This window comes from Bos indicus, chromosome 23, assembly GCF_029378745.1.
Source record: "Bos indicus isolate NIAB-ARS_2022 breed Sahiwal x Tharparkar chromosome 23, NIAB-ARS_B.indTharparkar_mat_pri_1.0, whole genome shotgun sequence".
NCBI lineage: Eukaryota > Metazoa > Chordata > Mammalia > Artiodactyla > Bovidae > Bos > Bos indicus.
This window is the reverse complement of record NC_091782.1, coordinates 23847702-23867939: the sequence shown is the minus strand read 5'-3', so window position 1 is coordinate 23867939 and position 20238 is coordinate 23847702. Positions and strand designations below refer to the sequence as shown.

The window sequence follows — 20238 nt, the reverse complement described above, 5'->3', positions numbered from 1 at the left end:
TTCTAACTAGAAACCATGATTGTATGCAAAATATAGTCAGGCAACCACTCTTCAGTTGTGAAAGGATAGTGTAAAACCAGTTTAATTTGCCATGAATTCAACAAATAATTTTATGTGTCACTTTGGAGACAAAGAGAGACATTCTCTACTCCATGAGTTTGCAATATATCTGGGGGAGAGCTATGCACATGTTATAAATTTTAAAAAGTAGTGTGGACCCTAAGACTTGGAAGTTTAGAAGAACGAGCTATTGTCAGCCAAAGAAATAATATTATGTGCTTATAAACTGCTTTTACAATGTCAAAGATTTTGTTTCTATTGGATTCTCACACCTTTATAGGAGAAGTATAATTCTGTCCTCCTCCTAGATGAGGAATCTGATCTTCAGAGATGGTTTGCCCCAATTCTTGGTTTGCTACTAGCATTGGTGAGATTTTCATTTGCATCTTCAAACCATTCAGACCATTGTTCTTCCTACCCTGGCAGGAACTTAACATGTAACTAACTGATAGAAATTGACCATTTCTACATCTTGGTGTTTTGACTAATTGTTCTTTTCCCCACTGCTTTCCATCTGTCTAGATATAGTTGGTATATTTTTGTTGTTTGCAGACTTAATGCCTAAAATGGCTGAATAGACCAAACAAGTGTGTATGTTTTTTTTTGTTTTTAATTTAAAAAAAAAAAAAAAAAACTGAGTTCTATGCCTCAGACCTTGTTTGCCAAGTTTCAACAAGGAGAGAATTTTATGGTCAAATTATAAAACCCTGAAAATAGGACTTTATAATGGAAATGCTGATACAACCGTAACTATAGCATAGCAATTGCAGCGCTATAAGAAAATTGGTTTAGATAATATACCCTTCTGGAATGAATGCCATTCTAAATGATTGTGCATCTCCATAAATCTAAGCTAACTCAGTAATTCAAAATTACAAAGATTTAAGTTTAGTACCAATAAGCAATAAACTTATGGCTACTGCTATAATAACTGCTGGTCGCTACACCCTTATTTCACAGCAGGTGGTCTGCTCCATGCTGGTTGCAGACTGAATGAAAGCAGGCAACACTTGGAAACTAATTCCTGAAGTTGATGGAAGACTCCAGAGCCATTTCAACTGGTGAAATAGTGCTGTGCTTTGTGCACTTTTCTTTTTCTTTTTAAATTAAATGCTCTGAGACATTTGACCTTTCCGACAAAGGAAGGGCAAACACAGCTTTACTCTCATTTCATGTCACAAATAGACGTCTCTAGATATTTCAAACTATCTTCGGCAGATTGTTTCTTGTTCATAAGTCATTATTAATACAATATCCCTGTTAAAAAGGGAAAATAACTTATTGTCATTGAGTCAAAAAAAAATTGAAAAAGGGCTTTAGTTAGTCCATCAATGTTTGACTCGGGACAACCAATCCAAGAAATCTTGCTCCCTTTTTCCTAATCTTTTCATAAGACCATCACCTATTTTGTTTGAAACGTATGTTCAGGTTTCACAATTTAAAATGCTCATTTTTAAACGAAGAGGTAGACATAAGGAAAAGCCTTCCTTCACAGGAAGAAACAGTTTCAGGCAATCATTGATGAGATTCAGTCCTCCTGGTTTTAGAATTCTGACATTTTTCTTGAATATTGATGAAGTGTTTTCCTGAACTATTATAAAATATATTAACAAATCTTTATTAATATCAGTGGTTTAGGTGACTTAAAGTTTGGCCTAGGTTTGTATGAACCCTACCTTTTCTATTCTTATTTTTTTAATACTTCCTTATCTAGAGCACTGGTAGCTCATGGTAAAGAGTCTGTCTGCAATGTGGGAGACCCGGATTCCATCCCTGGATTGGGAAGATTGTTGGTGGCTCAGATGGTAAAAAGTCTGCCTGCAGTGTGGCAGACTGGGTTCCATCCCTGAGTTGAGAAGATTCCCTGGAAAAGGGAATGGCAACACACTCCAGTATTCTCACCTGGTGAGAATTCCTTGGATAGAGGAGCCTGGCGAGCTACAGTCCACAAGGTCACAAAGAGTCAGATATGACTAACACACACACACACACACACACACACATCTAGAACCAAACCTTACACAGAAGAAACACTGAATAAATTATTTTCTCTTTTTTCTTACTTTGAAGAAAATGGGGTTCATTTAAAGGAGAAAGTGGTATTCAAGATAAAAGAAAGAGAGAGGAGATGATTGTTAAAGCCAAACTCTGATGAAAATTATTGAAAATAGTAAAGAATATAGCTTAAAACACTAAATGAACATAATATCGAATTTGAAATTAAATGATTTTAAGCATAATGGATTCCCATGAAACAATAAGTATAGTATGAGGTGGTCTTACAGAAACCTCTGTTAAAAAAAAGATGTTTCTTTAGGCTAGGGTTTTTTTACTTAAAAAGAAAAAAACTGTTAAGTATGTTAATCAATTTGAGAATAAAAATATCAAATAAAATATATAACTTTATTCTTGTGTGTGCATGCTGAGTCACTCCAGTCATGTCCGACTCTTTGTGACAATCCCATGGACTGTAGCCCAGCTCCTCTGTCCATGGGATTCTCCTGGCAACAATACTGGAGTGGGTTGCCATGCCTTCCTCCAGGGGATCTTCCCAATCCAGGATCGAACCCACGTCTCTATGTCTCCTGCATTGGCGGGTTGTTTACTACTAATGCCATCTGGGAAACCCGTGGCATTTATTTAAGGAAGCATATTTTATTTTGTTTTATTTATTGAAATATAACTGTCTTACTTTTTTTCTTTTTTATTTATTTAAATATGGTTGACTTGGTATATTTTTTAAAAATTTGTTACCAGTACTTTGAATACAATAATCATAGTAAAGCCTAACAAGTGGAAATTCACAAACTTTGGGGCCACATATGGTTAAAAAACATTCTTCAGGAAGTTTCCAAACCGCTGAGCTTTGACAGTTCATTGACTTACTTGTTACTGTTTTACAAAGTGACACATTTACTCATGTAACACTGAGATGTACAAAAAGAATATATTTTCTTTTTAATTCACATAAGTCTCATGATTGCCATTTCCGTTGATAATGGGGAACTCCATTCCCTGTCAATCCCTTTGGGCCATTCAGCCCTAGATAATTTATCCGTTTAAAACTGCCTTTCTTCTTTGGTTACTCCAAAATCTTCACTTCAATGTAAGTAGTGTTTAGGTATAGTAGTTTAGTGAAGATTTAAGAGTCACTGGGAGGATTCACACTGTGGCATGAGCAGTCTGTTGTCTCTGCCTGGCTTTCAGTATCTCAGTTTCCTGGGGCAACAAATTATTTTTGCTTTCTTGTGCAGGTGCTTTCATTTACTTGCACTTAGAGAATACATTCCTACCCAAAGTAAACTTTTCAAAGAAGGTGCTCAATATAGCAAGGGTGTTTCTCTAGAAAGGATGTATACCACCTGCCAGTGCAATATTAGCATAGTTTACACAGCATATTGTAACACAAATGTTAGACTTGTATACAGGTCATGTATATTAGATTTCTATAATTCATCTATATTTTTGGATGTCACTGGAGTTCTTTGCACTAACTGGCCATTTTGAACAGACCACAGGTTATTCATTCTCCTCCACGAAATTTGTTTCCAATGATACACTACTACGAATGATATTGTTTTGATTATTCTTGTATCTATCTCTTGGAAAATAACTTATATTTTAACATTATATCTAGATCTGAGAAAAAGGATTGCACAGTACTAGAAGATGCTGTATTCTTCAACAGCTGTTTGGTTGAAATGAGAGTTTGAGCTGTCTCCTTTGGGAAGGCGGCAAGGCTGTTTTACATATGGGACAAAAATGTTAATGGATACTTGCTGACCAGAAAAGTTAACTGGGCTTAAGACTGGTTCGCCGTTCCCAAATTCATTTTCTCTTCCTTCTGATATCACAATAGGCATATTTCAGCCTATTTTAGAATTAAAAATGCCCACCTGACTGAGTTCTGGTTAAAGGAAGTAGTATGTAATATTTTTAGGACTGTTCCATAAAATAGCCCATATAAGAGTCTGTTTCTCTTCCACTTTGCTCAGTCACCTTGAAACCCACATGTTGGAAAGTAATAGAATCCTAAGATGGAAGAGGAAAGTGAAAGTGTTAGTCATTCAGTCGTGTCTGACTCTTTGTGACCCCACAAAGTATAACCCACCAGGCTCCTCTGTCCACAGAATTCTCCAGGCAAGCATACTGGAGCGGGTTGCCATTTCCTACTCCAAAGAATCTTCCCAACCCAGAGAACAGGACTTGGGTCTTAAAATCTACAGCTTGGACTATACACCCCCTACAGATCAATGTTACCCATTTTGACATTACATGGGAAAGAAAGAAACTTCTATCATGTTTAAGGCATTGTACACATCTGGGTTTCTCTGTTATAGCATTTTGCATAACCTAAACTATATACTATTTATGAATCTGTTTCCCTTCTCTTTAAATGAAGATGGCAATAACCACCCAGTAAAGTTATGTCAGATCACATGGGAAGTGTCTAGTATAATACTCAGCGTGAAGAAGTGAAATGAAAGTTGCATCCAACTTTGTGACCCCATGGACTGTAGCCCACCTGACTGTAGCCTGCATTATAGACAGATTCTTTACTGTCTGAGCACTGAGAAGACCCAATATTCAACATAGTGATGCACAGTATTTTTTTTTTTAATTTTAAGAGTTTTTGAGCAAGGAAGAGGCATTAGACTTCTTTCTAGCTAATTCTTCACATTCAAGGAGAATACTGAGATGTATAAAAGACAATTATATATTATGTAGGGGAGGGGCTTCCCAGGTGGCACTCATGGTAAAGAATCTGCTTGCCAATACAGCAGACACAAGGGACGCGGGTTCAACCCCTTGGTCGGGAAGATCCCCTGGAGTAGGAATTCTTGCCATTCTTTCCATTCTTGCCTGGAAAATTCCATGGGCAGAGGAGCCTGGTGGGCAACAGTCCTTGAAGTCACAAAGAGTTGAATACAACTGAGCATACACAGAAACTTTTTTTTTTTTTTTTACATTTTTATATTCTGGGACTGTGAGCATAAAATTGTGCTATAACTAAAAAGAAAATGTAATTTTCACCAAAGCTTTCCATTCTCCCTCTGAAAGCACTCAATATTAAATGAAAAAATAAAGGTTTTGACGAGTAGCTTCCTTATGCAACAAGTATAGTCAAGTCGTTCCCTTAACTCCCAGTGACATAGTTAAGGGAAAGAAAAAAAGATAATCATGTCTGATTCTTCTTCTTCTAACCTGAACATTCTGGGGCCGTACACTGGTGAACAGCTCCACTCCACATGCTTCTGTGACCTTGAACCAAGAGGAGTTACATCAGCGATCAAAGAAGCAAGGAGGATTCTCAGATAAATATTAGCTTCACACAAAAAATGTTCCAATGTTGCCCTAATCAACAGGCAACATTTTTTCACATCTGACATAAATATTAATGAATTTTGTAAGTCAGGAAATGTTTAATGAGCAAGGGTTTCAAGCCAAACCATAGTTCTGTCTTCCTCTGTGTTTTTGTGCCCTGATTGCTTTGATTGTCTTTCCCCCCACTTTTGTCTCACACAAAGACATAACTTTTATTATTTGCACTATGTAATAAAATTCTATCACTAATGACTATCAGTACTTAGAGTATCAGTGGAGCATAGATTCGATCAAAGGGCATGTGGCATTTTAGTGAACAGTTTATCCTGTAATAGCCTTGTGGTTGGTTGAAATGTTACAGGTTGTTCAGTAAGAACTTTCCCTCTTTAATTAGTTGTGTTATCTGTGCTTGATATTACAGAGTGTTCTTGGGGGTTCAGCCTTGAAGATTTCACTTTATGAGCACAGTTTCCAGTTTGAAGATCACAGAAAAGCATTATCACTTCAAGGTCACGTAAATTATATTTGTTCTGCTGTATCAAATCTAAGCAATTTCCTTTACCTTGAATTTATTTCTCATGGGGTTACTTTCCTTTGATTTATCTTACCATTTGCAAAATTGCCCTTTCTTCTCTCCAAATGACACTGTATCTGTTCAAGCATCTATCCAAAAAGTGTTCTCCCCTCTCCCCTGCCATTAGCACATCCCATGAAGTTACAGAGAAGTCATGAGTATCTTCTTATCATTTGGAATATGTTCTCACCATCACTTAATACACACATTGCATTCTTTATTGTCTGTTTCCTTGAAAACACTCTAAAATTCATCCAAATCTCAAAATCTGAGTGCATATTCATTTTTCTACTTTTTTCTACCACCAGCCTAACAGGTTACCAAACCTTGGCTATCATCTATTTCTTGAAAAGGTCCTTGAGAAAGACATTCTTGGGTTCTAAAACTAGAATGAGACTGGGAGACTATCTACATCTCAAAGAAAAAGAGTTTATATTGCACGTTTTCTCAAGTAAATGCTTTAAGAAAAGGGAAACTGGGGGCCTATTGCCAGGAAAAAACTTATTTACAGTTTAGCCAAGGTGAGGAGAACACTGAGATTATCTTAATCAAGAGCCTTTGTACAGGAATAACATGTCCTCTCTGTTTGCTATGCCAAAAGTAAATCTCATGTCAAACGCTTTCTGTCTCTTGAAAGTGAAAGTGAAAGTGAAGCCGCTTAGTCTGTTTGAATCTTTGTGACCCCATGGACTGTAGCCTACGAGGCTCCTCCATCCATGGAATTTTCCAGGCGAGAGTACTGGAGTGGGTTGCCATTGCCTTCTCCAGGGGATCTTCCCGACCCAGGGATTAAGCTCGGGTCTCCGCCATTGCAAGCAGACACTTTTACCATCTGAGCCACCACAGCACCTGTCTCTTGGTGGGCTCTAAATAATGTCCTCAGATGAGGAGTGTTTGCAGTCTCTGAACAGTTTGGTGCATTACTGGAAGGAAAAGGACACTTACCCCACTATTTTTCTCTCAGCGGCCTAGTAGTGCTCATATATGAAATTATCCCCTAGGAAATCATTTACTAAATTCATAAATGCCTTTGGTAAAGATAGGATGCAAGAGATTTCTGTGTATTAATTTTTTATCCTGCAACTTTACCAAATTTATTGATGAGCTCTAGTAGTTTTCTGGTAACATCTTTAGGATTTCCTATGTATAGTATTGTGTCATCTGCATAAAATAAGTTTTACTTCTTTTCCATCTTGGATTCCTTTTCTTTTTCTTTTTTTCTCTGATTGCTATGGCTAGGGTTTCCAAAACTATGTTGAATAAGTGTGGCAAGAGTAGACATCCTTGTCTTGTTCTTGATCTTTGAGGCAATGCTCTAAGTTTTTCACTGTTGAGAATGTGTCTGCTGTGGGTTGGTCATATATGGCCTTTATCGTGTTGATGTAGGCTCCTTCTATGTCCACTTTCTGGGGAGTTGTTTTTTGTTTTTTTAAAATCATAAATGGGTATTGCATTTGTCAAAACCTTTTTCTGCATCTGTTGAGATGATGATATGGTTTTTATTTTTCAGTTTGTTAATGTGATTTGTGGAAGGGATTTAGATGGTCCTCCAAGGGTCCTGTAGTCTAGTAGTTATCAAAATGACAGACTCTTGAATTCTTTTCTATGAGAAGCCTGGGATTCTCATTTTCCTACAATGGAAAAAATTGGACATGAGAGAATGGTCATGTCCCAGGTCTCAAGTGAGCCCCTGGGACAGGCTGCCAAGTGAGGGTCCTCAGCCAGAAATTTTTTCATAGATTTTTTGGTTTTGGACAGAGGTAGTGGAATAGTTTGGGCCCCACAGTTCAAAAAGAAGCAGTTTGTTAAAATTTGAAAATTTCCATGTCTTTTTTTATAGCTGTCCTTTTACAGTTGATTTCTTAGTTTGGATTTGCTATTTTCCTCTTACTTTTTTCCCATAAGGTATTTGGAAAAATTGAAAATTCATTTTTATGATGATTAAAAAAAATAAAAATCATTTAAAAATAAGGGAATTAGGGAGATTTTACTCCCATAAAGGTTAGTCTCAGGATCCAAAGGAAGTAATTCCCCTTATTTCTCAATCAGTAGAGAGCAAATCGGAGAAGGCAATGGCACCCCACTCCAGTACTCTTGCCTGGAAAATCCCATGGATGGAGGAGCCTGGTAGGCTGCAGTCCATGGGGTTGCTAAGAGTCGGACACAACTGAGCGACTTCACTTTCACTTTTCACTTTCATTCATTGGAGAAGGCAAAGGCAACCCACTCCAGTGTTCTTTCCTGGAGAATCCCAGGGACGGGGAAGCCTGGTGGGCTGCTGTCTATGGGGTCACACAGAGTCGGACACGACTGAAGTGACTTAGCATAGCATAGCATAGAGAGCAAATACATCTTGTGCATTTTAATATCCAAGCAATGGTTTTTAATAAACCTAAATGTTGTGGACCCCAAATCACTAACTCCAGTAATAATTTACTTCTCTATAATTTAAAAAGGAGAATTAGGAAGTTAAGAGACAAATGAAGCATAATAAAATAAGCTTATTAATGCACTCAGTATACTAGTTTTTGCCTTAATTCCTGCCATCTAGGCTTTTCTTACTAGATTCGCAAAATCCATAGGCTAGAAATGTTGTGATATACAGTCTTTAATGTTGAACTTTGTGCTACAGGGAAAATATACTCAGAAGACAAAGAAGAACTATTTTCATATAACTGTAATGGCATTTTTCCTATTGATTTGTCATGTATTTTTTTCATGTATTTTGAAAAATAATCTGAAGTTCTCAAAGCAGTAAGAAGATCTTCTTATTTATTTTCCTAAATATCTAAAATTTCTACAAGATGGTCATAGATTCCCAGTCAATGAACCAAATATACCTAAATTATCCAGTTGTCTATGATTTTAAATTCTTCACACTTTTGTAAAACAAAAGCAATTTAAATATTATGTATTCTCATATCCAAATAATAAGTGTTGAAAGGAGTCCTCTAATTCTACCTTGTGATATAGATTCTATAGAATGTGTTTAACATATTGGACTTTCAGATTGAGAGAATGAAATGATGCTTTCCTGGTCAAAAAGAAAAGTAGTTTCCATATTCTCCATGGGACTAGACTTTGGGTTACAAAGTATCCTAAGTGAATCAGCAGTTCTGTTATAATTTTTCTGTTTTTTTCCTCCAGATTTAATAGAAATATCCAAGATAAATTTCTAATTGGTTGCGATCCTTGAAGGAAGGTAATGATATTACACATTTGTAACATCTTTGGAAAGGAATAAAATAGAAAATCAATGAGAGACCTTTCTTCTCTGCTCTTATGTTTATTTACAGGAGTTCTGATAACAGAGAAAGTACCAAAAAGTTATTTTAATAGAGTTTGAATTTGAATTTAAGTGACTCAGCTAGTATTTATCCTTACGCACAGCAATCAAACACTCTTATCTTCCCGCATATACGTTACAGCAACTAGAGCAGGATAGGCACATGGTAGGAGTTGGATTAATTTTTGTTGAATCAGTCATTCTTACATAGACTTATGCCTAAGTGATCTTAATCTATGTCAGATGTTAATTCTCAATCATGTGCTTCCAAGCAAGTCCTTAGCTTCCAAAAATAGTTCTTCATTTTTATTTCATGTTTTATAGAGTGAAGAAATTGGTTGCAGAAGGAAACAATTCTTAGATATAACTCATTATTACTTTTTCAGGAAGCTTTGCTGAGATGCTAAATATCTACACGTATTTTAATAGCAAAAGCCTCTGTTGCTATAAAACAAGGGTGACTAATGCTAGCCAGAACTCTTTTCTACACTGATTCTTAGTGCCCTTCTCGGGTGTGGTAAGACAGAATCAATAGACCATTGCTCCTAACCTTTACTTATGGGAGCTAGGGAACAATTTCAGCTGCTCTTCTTCAATATCTACTATAATAAACCATGGAAAACTTGTGGATGAGTTCAGAAATAACTCCAAGCTATATAGAAAAAAAGAGAGAAATGCAATCTCACTTTTTAACCTTGGTTGTTTATGCATTGAAATTTATAAATCCTGCTTGAGGAGACTGGCTTTCCTTCAGGGTACAAATAATTTCCAAACGCATTATTATGCTGTCATTATTTATGTTCACATATACTTTAAATAAAATGATATGTATCATGAAGTCACCTGACCACTCTGGTATCCAGTACATTTATGTATAAAAAATTAAATTTTCTCAGTGGTAATTTCAGTCTAAAATTCTGTTCTCAATTTCCCATTATATTGAAACTCATTTTTTACCTTTCTGACATTAAAATAGTATATGTGATTTACAAAACATACTTTGGAATGTCACATGATTACTGCAGTTTTATTTCCAACCTTGGTCACATAGCAATTTATGCCCATAATCTTGTAACTGTTAAAAGTTTCTTAAAGAAAGTGATCTCAAAAGGAATCAGCATAATAGATTGCATTTTTGTGTGGCAAAACATCAGCTTTTTTCTACCAACAGTACCTTTGAACATCGTACTATTCAACCAAGCATAGAAATGTTCTTACCCTCAATAAGCCTCAGTAATCAAAGATTCTTTTCTTTCTTCTTTCAACAACACCTGAGTTAAGACAGAAGATCTGTGGACGGTTTTCTCCTAAGAAATTATTTGCAATGAAGATCCTTCTCTTTTTCTCTATTTCATTCTTCTTTGATGTCTTCATTCTACCAGGTAAAATGAATATTATTGCCAGGAGGAGTCAGCTTTAAATAAGGGGGATATCAAGATTTTTTAAGTAAATATCATTAATGTTATAGAATCATATTAACACCATAGCAGGACAACATTATATTTATTTGCAGCCCCTAATGAGAAAATAATTTGGATAATTTTAAGGACATGAACTAATAAAGACTGTAGTTCGCTAAGTTTGTAAATCGTTGGAAGAAAATACTTACTGTGATTTCATCAGTCCCTGAAGAGTGTATCTATTCAATATTTAAATTCTACTAAATTTAATATACACTAATATACTTTTAAAAATTGAAATGGAATGAATTTAGGTTTGGAAATTATTCATCCCACATTTTTAGAGTATTGATAACAGAGGTTATGTGAAGTTTAATGACAAAGGTGTGTATAGACAAAGTTATGGTTTTTCCAGTAGTCAGGAACAGATATGAAAGTTGGACCTTAGAGGAGGCTGCGTGCCAAAGAATTGATGCTTTCAAATTGTGGTGCTGGAGAAGACTCTTGAGAGTCCCTTGGACTACAAGGAGATCAAACCAATCAATCCAAAAGGAAATCAACCCTGAATATTCGTTGGAAGGACTCATGCTGAAGCCGAAGTGCCAATACCTTGGCCACCTGATACGAAGAGCCAATTCACTGGATAAGCCCCTGATGCTGGAAAAGAGTGAAGGCAAAAGGACACAGGGGCAGCAGAGGATGATATGGTTAGATAGAATCACTGACTCAATGGACATGAATTTTAGCAAACTACAGAGCAACTTAATGTGCAGCAGTCCATGGGATCACAGAGTCAGACATGACTTGGTGACTGAACAACAACAAATAGCATTTATTATATCCATAAATGAGATTAGCTGCATGTCTACTCTCTTCCAATTGAATTCTTCCTTATCTTGCTGCTTTCCCTGAAACACCAAGATATCTGTCGCTATTGATATCAGAGATGATCACCAACAAATATCTCTGAAATATCCTATTCTCTCATTGCTACTCTGCTCTAATGCTCAAAAATAAATGTTAGCTTACAATTTCTTCACAAAAGTGGAAAAGTAAACAAGCTTGAAAATATAACCCATATAACTCAAAGATTGCAATTAATTTAAATGACTAATTTTTTCCTTCATCATCTTCATACAAACTTATTAGAATATGCTCACTAAAATTCCCTCTATTTCCATACATGTATATTATATAAATTTCAAAATGCACTGATGCTTTTTCTTGTTAATAATAATGATTGTAATAGCTACCACCTGTTCTACCTTTTGCCTACATTAATTTATCTGTTCTGCCTTTCGTCTACATTTATTTATTTTTCCTTATGATAGCTATGTAAGGTATCTTAGGAATAACCAAATCTTCCATTTACTGATTCAACCCAATTTTAAAGAAGTGTGTGCTACTTATTTATCATTTTCTAAAGCCTCTTGTAGTATATAGGACCATGAAATAAAGATAAGTACATGAATGTCTTCACTTTGGAAACTTATTTTTTAACTTCTAAAGTTATTTTTTCTTTTACAGTGGGCTCTAGGTCTGTTGGAAATACTTTGTCACCGTCAAAAGTCACATGTCTACAGAAGCTTGAGAAACTACACTCAGAGACACGTAATTCCTCTACAATATTTGAAAATGCACAATATGGTACAGAGGAAAAACAGAAAGGTAATAAAAAACAAATAGAATTATATCTTGCATATTTTAATTACTATCTGTCAAACAGAATGAAGGAAATATCCTAAGGATGCTTTTAGCCCAGTTACTTAACTCTTCTTGTCTTTTATCTTCTAGGCTTATGAGGGCTGAATTTCTTGGTTGGTTTTTTTTTTTTTTGGTCATGCCACGCAGCATGTGGGATCTAAGTTCCCTGACCAGGGATTGAATCTGCGCCCCCTACCTTGGAAGTGCAGAGTCTTAACCACTAGACAACCAGGGAAGTCCCTGAATTTCATGTTTAAAGTAGAAAAGAAGCTCCTATTTTACGTCATAGGGTCTTATTTTTGATGAAACTCTTTCTAGACAAATGTCCTCAGTATTTCCAGGCGGGAAAATTTTCCATCCATTGCTTCCAAATTTCTACTTTTTTACGTGTGGTTAGTACCATGAAGCTTAAGAGTAAGACTTGTCTCAGTTTTTCTTTTATCTGACAACTGGCAGATTTTATTTTTGTTAATCACTGCTGCCCACTGTTTGTAACTCTGATAACCTTGGCTATCATACATAAAAGATATATATAGAAAGAGTAATTAAGGTGTTCTAATGAATGCCATGAAAGGTATAATTAAGATAATTTGAAGAGGCAGCTGAACAACAAAAGTCCAGACTGGGTGCTGAAGAATTGTTTAAAAATGTTTTTTCTGTTTTAATCTTTATCTCAATCATGATTTAGGTTATTATTCAGCAAAATACCTTCTAAAGCGAGAATGATATGAACACCATGCGAGTGATACAGATAAATTTCTGTGGGAGGGTAAACAAGGAGAGTTACTTTGTGACATTATTCAGAAAAAGACTTAGTGATAAGGTCTTTGGTCGAGTTTAATCAATCATGGGTCTCTTTTTTTTTTTTTGCCAGAGTGTCATTGCTAAAGCTTACCACAGTGCTCAATATATGCTAAGTCTCTTCAGTCGTGTCCGACCCTGTGCGACCCCATAGACGGCACCCCACCAGGCTCTCCTGTCCCTGGGATTCTCCAGGCAAGAACACTGGAGTGGGCTGCCATTTCCTTCTCCAAAGCATGAAAGTGAAAAGTGAAAGTCGTGTCCGACTCTTAGCGACCCCATGGATTGCAGCCTAACAGGCTCCTCCATCCATGGGATTTTTCCAAGCAAGAGTACTGGAGTGGGGTGCCATTGCCTTCTCTGGCTCAATATATAGTAGGAGCTCAATAAAGATTGATTGAATCAATCAATAAATGAATAGATAGATAAGTGGATAGAGGGAGAGAGAAGAACCAAAGAAATAGTCTTCAGAAATTCAGGGATCAAGATAGCAGAGTAGGAGGTAGGGGAACTTATGTCCCCCCTTGAACACACAAAAATGCCATCTATATGTGGGACAGCCCTCACTGAAAAATAACTGGAGACTGGCAGAAGGACTCCTGTATCAGCAAGGCTGTGAGAAGGATATACGTGGACTAGGATAGGAAAGGCCAAGTGATGAGTGCCCCTGGGAGGGGTTTCCAAAGAAAAGGGAGATTACACAGGAGGAGATTTACCCTGGGGAGGAAGCATTTCAAACCCCTTATTGGGTACTCCAGCCTGAAGTTTCTACAGAAGAAAAACAAGCCTCCTTAGCTGTTTGGGGGCTGCTAGGACTAACAGAAAGACCATGGGAAGGCTGGACTTCACTCATGAGAATCCCTTGCACATACTGACTTGTCTGGGAGCCAGGGTGGAGAGGGTGGATTGAGAACTATTCCAGTGGCTGCCTGGCTTCTCATGACCACTCTGGCATATGCCCCAGCCTGAGATGAGTGAACACCCCAGTGCCACTTACTCCACGTTACAGCATTGCACTAGTCCTAGAGCTGCCACAACTGGGGAGAGAGCTGGGCCATGGGATAAGAGGTGACTTGCACCCTTAGCAGCTGGGTGGGGTGAGGGCAGCCATTCTTGGTGTGTACTCTGGCAGTGCATTAGAGGCAGCTTGGAACTTGGACAGCAGCCAGTCTACCGCAACCTGTGTACTGATACGTGCTGAGAACAGATACAAGCCTCACCTGCCCTGTGGGTTCACAGCAGGGTGGGGCTAGGGGAGTTTGGGGGAGTGATTGTCTGTGAGGGACAAAGAGGACTTGGACCCAAGGCTGCATCTGAGCAAGGCAAGGGCAATAGTTTCTGGCACGTGCATGGGTGGTGGCTTGGAGGCAGCTTGGATACCCTTCTGTAGCGGCTGCTGCAGCCTGGGTCCCGTCATGAGCCAAGAGCAAGCATGAGTCCCTCTTGCTTAGCACTCCCTCCTCTAGGGCAAGAATCTCAGTGCTGGGAGAGCAGAGAGCACATATTTAAAGGAAATGGAGCCAGCTCAGACCTGACCCTCAGCAACTAGAGATCCAACCTTACCCCTGATTGTGCAACAAATACCACTCAGTAGAGGAAAAGCCCTCTGTTTTCCTCTACTTTTCCTCAGTAGAGGAAAAGCCTCACACCTGCCTTCAGCTCTGTTCCTTCCATCTCCAGCCCCACTACCTGCCAAGGTGATAGCTACCATCACACACTGAGAAAACATTTGATTTGTACCTATATCAAATCTACCTCTTCAAACAAAGCACTGGGCACATGTAAACTGAATAGGGATCCTCCCATATAAGGACACCCCTTCAGGATCACTGCAGGTAACTCTTTCACCTAAATTCACAGAGAAAGCGAAGCAAAATGAGAAAGCAGAGGAACTGGTCTCAGTTGAAAGAGCAAGAGAAGAATAAATCATAAAATGGAGATAAATAATTTACCAGGTAAAGGGTTGAAAACATTAGTAGTAAGAATGCTAACTGAATTAAGAAAAAGAATAGATGGTGAAAGAACATAGTGAAAAATTTAACAAGGGACTAGAAAATATACAAAAGACCTGATTGTGAATGAATAATTTAATAATTGAAATTTAAAAACACACTAGAAGGAATAAATAGCTGATTAAATGATACAGAAGAATGCGTAAGTGATCTGAAAGGTAGAATAATGGAAATCACTCAATCAGATACTTTTGCTAAAAGAAAAGCATATTTTAAAAATATGAAAACTGTTCAAGATATCTTTGGTATAACTTCAAGCATACCAACATTCACATTATAGGGATCCCGGAAGGAAAAGAGAGAGAAAAAGAGATTTTGATTTGATGCAATTATATTTAAAAACCTCCAAACCTAAAGAAGAAAACAGATAATCAGGTAGAGAAAGCACAGAGAGTCCCAAACAAGATGATCCCAAATAGACTCATTCTAAGACATATCATAATTAAAATGGCAAAAATTAAAGAGAGAAATCAAGTTCCTCCTCCTTGTGAAGATGCAGCAAGAAAATGGCCATTTATGAACCAGGAAGTGAATTCCTCGCCAGACACCAAATCTACTGGTGCCTTCACCTTAAACTTATAGCCTCCAAATCAGGGAGAAATAAATGTCTATTGTTTATAAACAAACAAAAAAATTCTAAAGGCAGCAAGAAAAAGAAAGAGTCATTCGTAAAGGAACTCTCATAAGGCTTTCAGCTTATTTTTCTGCAGAAACTTTGCAGATGGAAGGGAGTAGCATGATATATTTAAAGAGCTGAAAGGGAAAAACTTGCTATCTATAATACTCTATCCAGCAAGATTGTTATTTAGAATTGAATAAGAGAGAACTTCTCAGAAAAGACAATATTAAAAAAGTTCAACAACACTAAAACTACCCTAAATTTCTTCTCTAAGTAGAAAGAAGTAAGAATCTATAGGAAAAGGAAAATACCACTAGGAAAGGCAAATGTATAGTAAGAGCTGAGGATCAACCACTTCATACGCTAGTGTGAAGATTAAAAGACATAAAAATTGCAAAAGCCATCATAATTGAAATGAACAGCTATCGGACAAACATGAAGATGTAAAATGACACTGAAAATATAAAATATGGGAAAGGAGCATGATAACTCATAATCATGTATGTACCCAGCATCAGCTCAGTTCAGTCGCTCAGTCATGTCTGACTCTTTGCGACCCGCTAAATGTACAAAGCAAATATGAACTGATGTAAAGGGAGAAATTGGCAATAACACAATAATAGTAGGGGCCATTACATCCCACTTACATCAATAGATAGATCATCCACACAGAAAATTAATAAGGCAGGAGTGGTCTTAAATGACACAGTAGAATAGTTGGACTTAATAGATACCTATAGGACGTTCCATCCCCATCAGCAGATATACATTCTTTGTAAGTGCACATGGAACATTCTCCAAGATAAACTGTACACCAAGCCACAAAACTCGTCTCAACAAATTTAAAAGGATAGAAATTATATCAAGCATTTTTTATATCACATAACATGAGACTAGAAATCAATTACAGAAAGAAAACTAGGAAAAACTGAAACATGTGGATACTAAAAAATATAGTACTAAAAAAACCAATGGGTCAATGAAAAAAAATTTTTTTTTAATTTTTTATTCCTTTATTTGAAAAAATTTTTTAAATCAGAAAATACTTTGAGATAAATGAAAATGCCAACACAATTTTTAAAAATCTATGGGATGCAGCAAACGCATTTCTAAGAGAGAAAGTCATAGCAATGTAGGCCTTTCTCAGAAAACAAGAAAAATCTCAAATAAACAACCTAACATACCATTTAAGAGAATTTAAAAAAGAAAAACAAACTAAGCTCTAAGTCAGCAGAAAGGACATAATAAAGATCAGAGAAGAAATGACTAACACAGACACACACACAAAAATAGAAAAGCTTAATGAAACAGAGCTGTTTTTTGGAAAAGATAAATCTTTAGTCAGGCTCACCAAGAAGAGAAAGGACCTAAACAGACAAAATAAGAACTAAAAGAAGCAACAGTATCAATCAATTGTTGTTAATGTTGTTCTGTCACTCAGTCCTGACCCACTCTCTGGCACCCCATGGACTGTAACACGCCAGACTTCCCTGTCCTTCACTATCTCCCAGAGCTTGCTCAAACTCATGTCCATTGAGTCAGTGATATTAATCAATACCACAGAGATACAAAAAAGTCATAAGGCCATATTCTGAGCAGTTATATTTCAACAAATTAGACTACCTGGAAGAAATGGACAGATTTCTAGACAACGTGCCAATGTGTAAATCAAGAAGAAACAATTTGAACAGGCTGATCACTAATATCACATCAAAAATAATAAAAATACCTAGGAATAAAATTAATCAAAGCAGTCATAGATCTATAATCTGAAAATCATAAAACATTGATGAAGGAAATTGAAATGATACAAAATAATAGAAAGATAACCCGTGTTATTGAATTGGAAGAAATAATATTGCAAAAATGGTGACAGTATCTAAGGCAATCTAGAGGTTGGTTGGACCACTCATATTTAGTGGCTCTAGAGGACAAAGGTATTAATCAATTGCAGGCTTTCCATGTATCCCTTATTGAGTCAATACCTAATCAATCAAAATTTGTAGAGATGTGATATCTATATTAGGAATAAGATATTTTCTGATTTACTTGACTTGCTCTGATACAGAGAAGAAAAATTCCAATGAAAAAATGAGAGAATTTCTTTTTCTCCCCTCTGTGGCCTGTGCTTCTTTTTTTAAATACATGTATTTCTTACCTGGATTATTAATTCCATTCACCCTTTTTTTTTTTTTTTTTTTCAGCTGGAAGTAAAAAGCACTACGCTCTCTTTAATCTGACACATGCATGTATAATGTTTGGTGGTCAGTGTAAAAATAAATGTGGTGAAAACGAATTTAGGATGGTATATTGTGTTGTTTCTACATCGCTTTGCTGCATTAGACAATGTAAGCCTAAGACGTATAAATAACTGAAGAGACCGATTCACAGAAAGAGGATCAACATGAACTGTCTTCTCACTACTTCATTACATCCATTACTTCATTCACAGCTTCGTGTTTCTGTTCATAAATCTCTAATAAATAAAGGACTAAATAACATACATTTCAACCTGAACCATTCATGAACATTGTGCCTACTTGGAGGAAAGAGTCAAGAGTGCAGACTAGAGCTTTGAACTTGGGAATCACAATAGAATGAGAAAATTCCATCATCGGACCATGGTGTTAAATGAAGTTCTGGGGACAATTCTGTGTTTAATGTGAAAAGCATGCTGTCAATGATTGGTTATGAATATCAATCATTCTTTCAGAAGAGACAAGAGTGGAGAGAGAGTTTATGAGAGATGGAAGGTATGTGTTATCCCTGGAACTAGTGAAAATGGTTGCAAGAGCTTTGAAATGTGGAGTCATTGTAACTTTCTTAGTTACGCTTTTCCTCTGTTTATTGATAGAATTCTAAAAATAAAAATAATTCAAGAAACAGCCTGTCTTTTGAGAAAAAATAACTCCAAATGGTAGTATAGAAGGGAATTATTTGAGTGAAGAAAGAGAAGATAAATCTCTGCAGCTTATGGTAATAATAATAATAAATTTGAAGTGTTATAATTGCAACTTTTTGTTTTGTGTTGTGTTTTTAATATTTTCTCATATCACATCATTCTATCAGCTTGTCATCAGCATCTCTAATCTTGATATTTTCCTTGTATGTACATAATTCTGGGAAAAAACAATAGAATATATATATATATATGCATACCTATATGATAAGGTAAAGCTAAATGCAAGAATGTGTTGCCTGAAGGATGGCTTTAAAGGGAAAAGGTTAGTAGCAGTCTTACTGCATAATCTAGCTTAAGGGGTTTACCCTTATTGAAGCTTCTAGCGAAATCTAAGAATACTATCATGGCTGTGTGCTTGGCTGGCAGTCCTGATTATAACACAACTTCTAATGTATCAACTAAAGCTTTCTATGAACCAGAAAGCAGGCTCTCAGCAGATACCACATCTGCCAGCATCTTGATCTCGGACTTCCCAGACTCCAGAACTGTGGGAAATAAATTTCTGTTGTTTATAAGGCAAAAAGTATTAATCAATTAATATTAATTAAAATACTCTGGCCGTCAAAGGAGAAGATAATCCCTTTTTACAACATTTTTATTGGGGTATAGTTGATTTATAATGTGTTAGTTTCAGATGTACAGTAAAGTGAATCTGTGATATATACACATATATATATACACATATATCCACTCTTTTTAGAGTCTTTTCTTGTATAGGCCATTACAGAGAATTGAATACAGTTCCCTATGCTATACAGGAGGTCCTTATTAGTCATCTATTTCATATATAGTGGTGTGTGTATGTAATCACTTTTTAAAAAAGTATTCAAGGAAGGTATTACATAGGATGAATGAGATTTGGTACTGAACAAATTCCATGAAGGCAGAAAGCATCTATTTTGTTCCCGGGTCTCTCTAGAGGCCAGCAGAGTATGCGACATATAGTAAGTGGTCAATTAAATATTAACTAAATGAGTGAATGTATAGGTGGCTAGAACAAAAGATCAAAACTAAATATTTAGGAATTCCTAGTTTATGGAGCAGGAAAAGGAAAAGGTATAAGGTAAGGAATCTTCAGAGAATTCATACAGGTACAGACATGGATTCACACAAAGTATAAGATAATTTCCAGGAGGATTTTGGGGCAATGGTGTCAAATGGTAAGAATTGACAGAAGATGAGGCCTTCTTTGATAAGGTAAGCATAGCTCAAGTTTCTCATTTTGAGAAGATTCCAAGTGTGTCTGATTGTATGATCTCCTGAGAATTACCTTATAGGATAAATAATAATATTTAAGAGTCAAATAAGAATGTGAGGGCAACTATTTATCTATGCTTTTGTTTCTTTACATTCTGTTATATCTGCCTCATTTGAGGTTTAGTGAAGAAAAGTTAACAAAATCTCAATATTAACAATAGAGATAGGACATATCTCAAGTCTCCATGTCTAGTGGCAGTTTCAGTTTTGAGGTTACATAGGAATCATTATTCGGAGA

General features: G+C 36.4%; 2 long non-coding RNA genes across 4 annotated transcripts in view; one reads left to right on the top strand and one right to left on the bottom strand.

Moving 5' to 3' along the window:
• LOC139178963 (uncharacterized) overlaps positions 1–18795 on the top strand; it is a 42682-nt gene extending 23887 nt beyond the window's left edge. The window contains exons 2-6 of one of the 3 annotated variants that reach the window (XR_011563401.1): positions 5807–5894; positions 9107–9161; positions 10527–10627; positions 12173–12313; positions 17986–18795. This is a non-coding gene — a long non-coding RNA (uncharacterized lncRNA). Of the gene's footprint in view, positions 1–5806; positions 5895–9106; positions 9162–9743; positions 9763–10510; positions 10628–12172; positions 12314–17985 lie in introns of those variants that run through there. The other 2 variants (XR_011563402.1, XR_011563400.1) reach the window with 2 other exon arrangements.
• Positions 4976–20238, bottom strand: part of LOC139178964 (uncharacterized) — a 42617-nt gene continuing 27354 nt past the window's right edge. Inside the window, exons 2-3 of the long non-coding RNA XR_011563403.1 lie at positions 11255–20238; positions 4976–10620 (exon numbers count right to left, since the gene is read on the bottom strand). The exon at positions 11255–20238 is cut by the window's right edge and continues 23193 nt beyond it. This is a non-coding gene — a long non-coding RNA (uncharacterized lncRNA). The remainder of the gene's footprint in view (positions 10621–11254) is intronic.